The following is a 9,129-nucleotide window of genomic DNA, read 5'->3' on the forward strand; positions in this document are numbered from 1 at the left end:
ATTTAACCCACGGTTTTTCTGCTTTGTTTCGCGTCCGCGTTAAGTGTATTACCTTGTAGAAATATTGGCCGCGTATCAACGCAACCGGGCTTTCCTGCGGGGAGGAACTGGTTCTCGCGTTCGGCCAGCGAGCGAGCGAGTGCGCATGCGCGCGCGCCCTCTCGTGTCCGCCAATAAAATCGCGTCGGCCGCGAGCGAGGTCCGACCAGCGATAATCGTCGCTCGCGTAGCGCGCTCCGGCGTTTTCGTCGCGATCCTAATTTCAGCCGCGCGGAAAAGCCGCCAGGGCTAAACGGCGGCTGCTCACGGAACGGCTGCTAAACCGATCATCGCCGATGCCAACCGAGGCGTCCTTGACGGGCTCCCGGCCCTGATAAATCCGCCGATCCCGACGGATCGGCGAAAATATTACGCTGATCGGCCGCCGAATCGATGCATTTGTCGGCGACACGGCCGATTCCAGGATCGCGTTCGTGCTACCGCCGCGGCGGACTCGTCGTGTAATAAGCGACGGAGGGGGGGGGGGGGGGGCTCGTCCCGCGCTAAATAATCCCGATCGATTTGCCGATCGTACGTACGTACGTACGTTCGGTGTTTATCAGAGATGTCCGGCGGGAGACGATCACGGTAATGATCCGTGTTTATGTCGCGCGCGATCGTAAAAACTGGCTTCTGAGTTTACGCCGTTGTTCGCCGCGCGTGTCCATGAATATTTATCCGATATTTTCTGCGAGCGGTCGAGGAGTCGGAGGACGAAGAAAAAAAACACGCACGAAGTACGTACAATCGAGAAAGTAATTGCAGCGAAAGGAGAGCGCTGCAACATTTCGCGCGGTGTTGACGGTAAGCGTGCCCGTTTAAAACGGACGGATTTAGAATTCTGTAATTTACGATTGTTCAGATTGTGGAAATACAATTATCATTATATTTACATATAATTATTATTATTATGATTATTATTATTAATACAATTATTATTATATTATTATTATATATGTTTAAATACAATTACAGGAATTTGTTTGATGGATTTGTTGCTCGAAAATTCTAAATTGGTACGCTGTTGCTACGTTGCTTATATAGATAATGTAATTAGGAAATAATATAAAATAATATATTGTGAATATATGATGTGAACCTAACGTTAATCTTTTGCTTGAATCTTTAACGCCTAAACGAACCGAGTTGAACAAACGCAAAATATATTTTTGAATATATTTTTCAAACGGAGAGTATATTGTTATAAAAATAGGTGACACGACAGTCGGAGTGTTAATGGTGTAATTATGATGCACTTCGACTGTGTCTTTAAGTACAGGATGATACAACCGGGAGGAGGGAGGGGGGTGATTCTATATAGAAAAATAAGACATATATATTATTATATATTATAATACTATTTAATATATATTAACTAGCATTAAATAGTATTAAATAGTATTAAATAGTATTATAGAATATTAAATAGTATTATAGTATATATTAAATAGTATTAAATAGTATTACAGTATATTAAATAGTATTATAGTATATTAAATATAGAGAGTATTGTACAGCATTAAATAATATTATGAGATGTTCAGAAATGACGTACAACTGGCCAAAAAAGTTGAAAAATTCATACTTTACAATTCTTGCACCACAATAATTCTTGAATCATTTTGCCACCCTATTGCAAATTAGATATCGTTGTGCTTCTTTCCTATTTACCGATTCGTGAATAGTCACCGTCGCTAAGGTGGGTCGTGGGGTCATCTCGAACATTGTAAACAAACCAGAATCGACGCACGAGCGAGGCAACTGTGTAATCCAATAACATACCGCACGTCGTCCGACCGAAAACAGTTCTCGACGAATTCGAAATCGGCGAAGAAACGAATGAGACGACGCCCGACTCGTCGTTGTTAACGCGAACGGGTTAATATCGCGGAGACGGACGCCAAGGTGAAAAGGATTCCGGCGTGTTCGGTCAGGATAAATCGAGCGATCCGAGGAGGTGGTGTTTAGCGACGTTAACGAAACAATTTACTGCGCGCGCTTACCACGACACGCGCATTTGCATCGGCCCGCGACCGGCCCGTGTAACGCGGGCAAATTTATGGATTTGATAATAATGAACAGGCCGGCCGCGTTACGTTCCGCATATTACGGAATTACACGGCATTACACGACGTTCTGACGTTAAGTACAATATTCAAGGATATAATAGAACGCGGTAGATCATAGACTCGGCCTGGACACCCGTGAAACTGCGAAACCGGAGGCCGGCCGTGGACCGACCCCGCGCCGCCTTCCACCCCCCCCCCCCACTCCTCTGTGTGTTTACTCTTTCGATCGCTGTAGTTCCACTTTTCGCGGCGCGATCTCGTTGACGGTGAAATTGTTGCGGAGACAGGTAACGTACGCGGGGTAACACCGGAACCCGATATTATTTATCGAACGACTCGCATACAAGCACGTCTGAAGGACGTGGTCAGATAATCGGACCAGAAATGGTTATCACGTCTGGGAGACGTGATGAAAAGATCGGACCAGAAATGGTTATTACGTCTGAGAGACGTGGTCATAAAATCGGGCCAGGAATAATTATTACGTCTGAGAGACGTGGTCATAAAATCAGGTCAGAAATAATTATCACGTCTGAGAGACGTGGTCATAAAATCGAACCATAAATGATTTTGCCGACTGTCCTGAGTTTCTATAAAAACGAGCCGCGAGGCCCGAAGAATCGCGACTTAGTATTCTCAGATCTGCCGGCTTCAATTCCGACCACCGAACATTTCCGAGAAAAATGACCATAATCGCGAAATTACGAAATCAGTGTGACTCGTCAGTTTTCACGGGTCCAGCAAACCCGTCGTCAAAAAGGCGCCGAATTAATTAACGATTTAATAACACCCAATACATACTTCCCAACGCCAAATAACGTTAATTAATTTTGAATAAGGTCCGACAGACGCGTTTCGGTCTCGGTAATTCCGGCGTTAAACGTAGTCACGGAATATCGCCGATCGGCTGCGATCGGGGAGAGTTCGTCGAATCCGACGCGTTGCTGTTGCCGATGCAGGACAGGTAACGCGTTATATTGTGTTCGAAAGGTTGCCCGGTGTCGGTGGAAGAGCACAGCGGAATACGGCGCTCTGCGGTGAGCTCACGGTTCGGCCAAGTAATATACCGTTCGGTGTGTTTACACGCAGGCACGAAAATTGTGGGGAAAATGATGGTTGTAGGCGGGCCCCGGCTGGCCGGGGTCAGGTCGTGTCACGGAGGAGCCAGCATCCACGCCCCCCTAACGATCGAAATTCATTTCCATAATTATCTCACGACCGCCGCGCCGAGTGCTGCGCTGCGCCGCGCCGCGCCGTGCCGAGTGCTGCGCCGCGCCGCACCGCACCGCACCACGCCGCGCGCTACGCCACCTGAGGGAAACGTTCGGCCTGATTCGTCCGGGGACATGGCTCATTCGTGTGAACCGCGCGGACGGAAGTTCGAGGTTAAATTCTTCTATGGTCATTCTTCTACGGTGCGCGGCGGCACTCGTTACCTCGGGAGCTCGTTAACCCACGGCGTTGCATCTGGTTATGGTCGGGGACAAATACATGTATGCGGACACCCTTTGAAACGGTGCAACTTTTTTTCAAGCTAGACTGAATGAGGTTAATTTCATGTTTAAATGTTGAAGGGATTGATTTGTATCGATACAATGACTGTAATAATGCTTTTGTCTTTTTAATTTTGCTGGAATGAAAAGAAAAGATTAGAAACGCTCGCTTTTTAAGGAGTTTAAAAGGCAATCTCTCTCTCTCTCTCTCTCGCTCTCTCGCTTGCTCTCTCTCTCTCTCTCTCTCTCTCAATTTCTCTCTCGATTTCATTCTCTCTCTCTCTCTCTCTCTCTCTCTCTCGATTGCACTCTCGATTGCGCTCTCGATTTCATTCTCTCGCTCTCTCTCTCTCTCTCTCTCTCTCTCGATTTCATTCTCTCTCTCTCTCTCGATTGCGCTCTCGATTTCATTCTCTCTCTCTCTCTCTCTCGACTGCGCTCTCGATTTCATTCTCTCTCTTTCTCTCTCTCTCTCTCTCTCTCTCTCTCTCTCTCTCTCTTTGTGTATACATACAGAGCCACGCGATAGACAATAAGCGTAAAAAGAGAGAGAGTTTTGCCCAGTTAGTATACCCCGAGACGGGACACTCAGCTATGGTCGTCCACCGTGGAGGAATCGGTGTGTTCCGGTTGACGAGCGTGTCTCCAGGCCCGTGTCTGAGGCCCGGGCCGTAGGACGTATTTACCGGATTCGTGGAACGGGTAACGTTGTAATTACTTCATTTCGCGGAGATAGGATATGGCACGCGTAATTTATTCGCGAGCCGGTCTTAACGACTCGAAACGCTGCGCCGCGCCGCACTGCGCCGGCTCTGCTAATGCACTACGAGAAGGGAGAACTGTCCAGGCCGGCTCTCTGCCCCGTAATGGTTCCAACCAACCGAGAGGTGTCCCTGAATTTGCATCGGCCACAATTTCGCGAAATGTCGCCGCGATACTGGCGTGATTGCTTAATGCCGCGGCCGTGATTAGGGCGTTACGACGACGACGACGACGGACGCCGCGCGACTCCGCGATCGCCCTCCACACGGCAACCACGTATGTATTAATTCCGCCGCGATATCCTAATGATACTCGCCGGCTCTGTAATTAACGGATCAGCCGGACGATAGAAACCGACGAGGGTTCCGCGAAAAAAATCGTGAACCGGCCGGAAGGAAAGGGACATTTCCGGGAACAATTCGTAATGCGAATGCTCCACATTTTATCGGGTTAATCTTTGCTTTAAGGTTAGGATTAGGTTTGCGTCAACTTTCGAACGCGTACCACCTTCGAACGATATTCCTTCGTCGAGAGAGCTTTATTGTAATATATATATACATAATATACTTAACGATGTACTTAGAATTGCTTAACAAAACGTCCTTTTCACTGCCCGAAAAATATATTTATCTCGCACGCGTTGACAGTCGTTGCGAACCTAACCTAAGCAACCAAGATAATCGACGGAACGAATTAAAAGAATCGATCGCATCCTCGTCGTTGGTTTACATTATGAAAATGTAAATAAAAAGCTTATTCGAATAATTTATTTTATAATTTAATTCACGTTGATTTGAAATCGGAACACGTAACGATCGATTTACAAAAATTTAACACGACGTCTACTTGAAAAGGCTAATTAATTTATGAGTCGGTAAGACAGAATTTATGAGTAATTCCGACAGAGAAACATCGTTAATATCGTTGTTGTATACGCGTCGCCTCGCACGGCGAGCATCTATTTTTCACGAAATTAAATTCGAAGTTTTTTTTCCCTAATTAGCGTTTTAATCGGTGTACCATGGATCGCCGGTTCTGCGTGCCAAAAATAAGCGAAACAGGTTCCGCGCGCGCGCGCACGCGCTTGTTATTCGCGAGAAATAAAGTGCAACGTGCAATTCCCGGGCCCGTATCGAACCCTAGTCCCACCTAGCTGATAACGAAACGGTGATTTTCACTAATTGCGGGGTAATTAAATGGACGACCAATTTGATCGTCTCAAATTATTGGTTACGGAGAACCGGAAAAGTCTCATAACTGTTATAAGGTAATAGGGGCATTCTCATAGGTTATGTTGCTTTGACACCGTAGAATGTACATGCCTGCTTTCCTTTTCTATTGCTCATCCTTTTATGCTAATTATACCGAATAGAATAGTGGAGCGCAGCACAAAATCGGACGCACGGGTCAAACCGGATACCGAACTGTTTTTCTTTTTTTTTCGAAAATCACAGCCGTGAGTAAAATTTATTCGTTTTTATTTTCAATAAAATAGAAAATTGTGTAAAATCCGCAACGGCGCTCGTTAAAACAGTTATATATATATATATATATATATATATATATATATATATAATTAATAATATATATATTATTATAATAATAATTATAATAATTATAATAATAATATACATATTATTATTATTATTATTATTATATTATTATTATATATATATACACATACACACACACACACGTAAAAACGTCTCAGAATATTGAACACTACGAATACAGGAAGTCCCAAAAATGTCTCGCAATCCGGAAATGGCGGGTTCCTCGGATCATTCGAAGCAACTTCTTCCTTTACAAAAATGTTCTCCGAGGCGCCGTTAACGAGTTATCAACGAAAGAACAATGATCAATAAGAATCGAGTACGACTGACGCGAGGCGGCCCGGCCAACCAGCGCGCGAAGCCCGGTTCCGCTCATTGGTTTAATCGCCTCGCGCCAGCCGAGCTCGCCTCTCATTGGTCACTGTTTTTCGTTAATAACTCGTTAACGGTGCCTCGGAGAACATTTTTGTAAAGGAAAAAGTTGCTTCGAACGACCCGAGGAATACGCCACTTTCGGATTGCGAGACATTTTTGGGACACCCTGTATAAAGCAAATTATTGCAAATTTGAACGACCATATATCTTTGTTCTTACCGTTCGGCGCTGGCGGTTGAATTTTTGACGATTTCGTGAACGATAGAAAAGCGATGTAAACCGGTTCGATTCAGCAATGAGCATCTTCGGTCGTTGACCACGCTAGGTGAGGCCTTGGAAATAAAAGGAGAATGAACGTCCATGATACACCTCGATATTAAGCGGTCTATAAAAGTGTCGAACCTTCGTCAACGGGCCGCGAACGAGCACGGTTAGCGATCGTACGTCCGGCTAGCACTTGTAATAACGGCGGTATCAATTTCTCTAGGACTCTGTTCGGTTTTCGAGGTTATCCGATCTTGAAGTGCTTCGTCCGTTGATGCCCGAGGAACGTCAAAACAGATCGGAAGCACAAAAAAGTGATCGACGATTCGCGCCGAAGAGTGGATTCACCACCGGATGTATTACGATCGTGTCCGACCATCTTCTTCTGTCATCGAGAGGTTATGTCACCGGATTCTTATGCATTTGTTGCGTACAAAAGGTTTCGATGATCTATTAAAATGCGAAGTTTCGGACTATACAGGGTGATTCACTCGAATCGAACGTTCAAGTTGTTCCCGTTACAACGAAAGGTAGGGAAAAAGATGACAAAATAAATTACTTTTTTTTCAAGGTCCTCGTTAACGTTTTTATTTCTTACAGCGCAATGACGTCGCCTGCATCGAGATGAGTTCGGCAACCTTCAATATCACGACGTTAAGATTATATAATTATATATAATTATATAATATTATTATATTAATTATTATATTATTGATTATATTATATTATATATATATATATATTATTATATATTATATTGTATATATAATATCCATAAATTCGACCAATTTCGTCGCAGTATCGTACTTAACCTGTCCAGTGTTGCCGTGATACATAAACCGCGCAGTCTATTGACAAGGGAACGCGTGTTTGGTCGCTTTCAGCGTTTTCGACACGCTCGGCCTTAGGTTGCATAAATTATTCAAATAGAGCCACTTCGGGCGTGGAACGAGCCGGACGAACGAATCGACAGTTCCGAAATAAACGATCGTGTCAATTAAGTGGGTCGTCCGTTCCAAGGTTGACCAACGGGGGCCGCGAATCGAGCGGTCGGTAAATTGACCCCGAGGATAAAGCTGCGACTCTAATCGCGGACAAGCGAATCCCATGAATACCGATCCGCTGACGAGTTTGACGTTACCGGCGAGGAAGCGCGGGACGCGGAGAGAGGGAGGGGGGAGCCGGAGGGCGGGGACCGCACGAAATGCGCGAGCACGAAAGAAAATTGTGAACACGATTAACCGTAATTACTGTAATGACGATGCTAAAGATCAAAGATAAGCGGGATGGGCAGCTGACACACGCGCGGACCTCGAACCGGCTAGGACCGTAACGGGATCAAAATCAATGGACGGACGGGTCTTAACAGCGCGGCGGCCTAAAGTGGCACGCCATAGGCTAGCCGCTCACCCTCGGCTCTTATTTACCGCGGGACGAAGGCCCCGGGACCGTGATGAGAGGCCCCGTGAACACAGTCGTCCGGCCACGACCGTCAGAAAATGTAATTTTATCTCGGCAGAAACGAGATTCGTTGCGTCTTCGTTCTTTCGTTTTTATTTCGAGCATTTCTACAGGGTGTCCAGAAAGTTAGACGCAATCGGGAATTAAAGGGTTCACGAGGTTATTTCAAGTAACTTTTTCCTTGGCGAAAGTGCAGTCCGCCGCTTCGTTTACGAGTTATTAACGGAATACATTGGCCAACGAGTGGCGAAAGATCGACCAGCGCGTGGCGGCCGAGCCAATCAGCGGGACTGGGCTTCGTCCGCTCGGCCGCCTCGCGCCAGCCGTGCTCGCCTCTCATTGGTCAGTGTTTTTCGTTAATAGCTCGTTAACGGTGCCTCGGAGAACATTTTTGTAAAGGAAAAAGTTGTTTCAAATAATCTCGAGAACCTCGTAACAACTATACTGCTCCCAAAAAATGATAGCATAGAAAATTTTTTGATGAAAATTAGCCAACTTTGACGGACGATAACTTCCGGAAAGATCGTCCTAAGATGATGATTTTTTCTTAAATTATAGCTTGAAATCTCTGCTTGAAGATAGCGTTTCTGGGTTTTATGTTTGACGCACCGTCGCCACGGTAACCTTTTAAATGCGTGTGTCTGCGGGACCGAGAGAGTCGGGGATTTTTCGATCGCGGTCGAAAATTCAGCAGCTCCGCCGATCAAATGTTCGGGCTCGCGTTATCACCTGCCAGGGTAACTTGGCACCGGTCGCTTCGACGGCTCCCTAACAGCGTAGAACGCCACGGAGAGAAACCTGTTTGTCATGTACCTCGTTCTCTAGATATATTAACAGCGGGCCTGTTGCTCGCGAGCAATGGCTCGCGCTTAAAGGAAATCGTGTTTCTCGCTGGTCGTGCGCCGATATTAGGGGCGAACTACCGTGAACGGGACATTACCATTATCACAAAAATGATGAATCTTTTTAGCATAAAATTACACCCGTATTTTTAGCTGTATTACCGCGTATCTGATCGCACGTAATTTGAAGCCGCCGCCAACTGACACGTAATTATGGCAAACAATTCATTCTTTTTTTCTTTTTTATGCTTAAAAGTAATATCAATATTTT

General features: G+C 45.5%; 1 long non-coding RNA gene across 2 annotated transcripts; it reads left to right on the plus strand.

Annotated features, from left to right (window-relative positions):
- Positions 1–577: 577 nt before the first annotated feature.
- Positions 578–7,343, plus strand: LOC117223126 (uncharacterized). Of its 2 annotated transcripts, none has more exons than XR_004490852.2 (3): positions 578–843; positions 6,779–7,085; positions 7,156–7,343. It is a non-coding gene; the product is annotated as an uncharacterized LOC117223126 (long non-coding RNA). The 2 variants fall into 2 exon arrangements; XR_013036126.1 differs by lacking the exon at positions 578–843 and adding an exon at positions 4,470–4,639.
- Positions 7,344–9,129: the final 1,786 nt, after the last annotated feature.

This window comes from Megalopta genalis, unplaced genomic scaffold, assembly GCF_051020955.1.
Source record: "Megalopta genalis isolate 19385.01 unplaced genomic scaffold, iyMegGena1_principal scaffold0100, whole genome shotgun sequence".
NCBI classification, from domain to species: Eukaryota; Metazoa; Arthropoda; class Insecta; order Hymenoptera; family Halictidae; genus Megalopta; species Megalopta genalis.